Source organism: Corvus brachyrhynchos, unplaced genomic scaffold (genome assembly GCF_000691975.1).
Source record: "Corvus brachyrhynchos isolate BGI_N302 unplaced genomic scaffold, ASM69197v1 scaffold28, whole genome shotgun sequence".
Taxonomy (NCBI): domain Eukaryota; kingdom Metazoa; phylum Chordata; class Aves; order Passeriformes; family Corvidae; genus Corvus; species Corvus brachyrhynchos.
The window spans coordinates 3,899,608-3,900,180 of record NW_008246058.1 but is presented as its reverse complement, the minus strand read 5'-3'; the positions used below and the strand labels follow the sequence as shown (position 1 = coordinate 3,900,180).

General features: G+C 65.1%; 1 long non-coding RNA gene across 1 annotated transcript in view; it reads right to left on the bottom strand.

Annotated features, from left to right (window-relative positions):
• Positions 1 to 573, bottom strand: part of LOC108449577 — a 36,033-nt gene that overhangs the window by 24,072 nt on the left and 11,388 nt on the right. The window lies entirely within an intron of this gene.

Below are 573 nucleotides of genomic sequence, written 5' to 3'. Positions count from 1 at the left end.
ATGATGCTGACGCGCTACCGACTGCGCTAACGAGGCGGCTACACAAAACTGTTTCGTTTGGGCCCTCGATGCTGCCCACGGCCTCGCTCCCCGCCGGGGCCGAGAGCGGACGCAGCGCGGCCCGGCCTCTCCTCTGCCCACACCGGGCAGGATCCTGTGCTGGCCGCGCGGGGGCTCGGCGTGATCATGTGGGACCGCAGGATGACAGCGGGGCTTCGCTAGGGTGACAGTGTGAGGCCCCACGGGATAACCTGTGAGAAGCCCCGCCGTGACCATGTGGGGGACCAGAGTGACCCTGAGCTCACATGGGTGACCATGAGAGAACCTGGCCGAGGCGGGGAGGGCCGTCCCTGGCCCCGATCGGCGTTGGCAGGGCACAGTCCTGCATGTCAGGGTAATTAGATGGCATAATTTTCGGCCTAATTGCGCAGAACAGGTCAGGAGATAATTAGTGACTTTCGGCCGCGTCTGGCAGCTGCGGGCGGATGTTGGGGGCGGAGGGAGGGACGGTGTAGATTTTAAAATCACCCCAGGAGCTCAGGACGGCCCCGCCACCGCCCCTCCTCGGCCCCA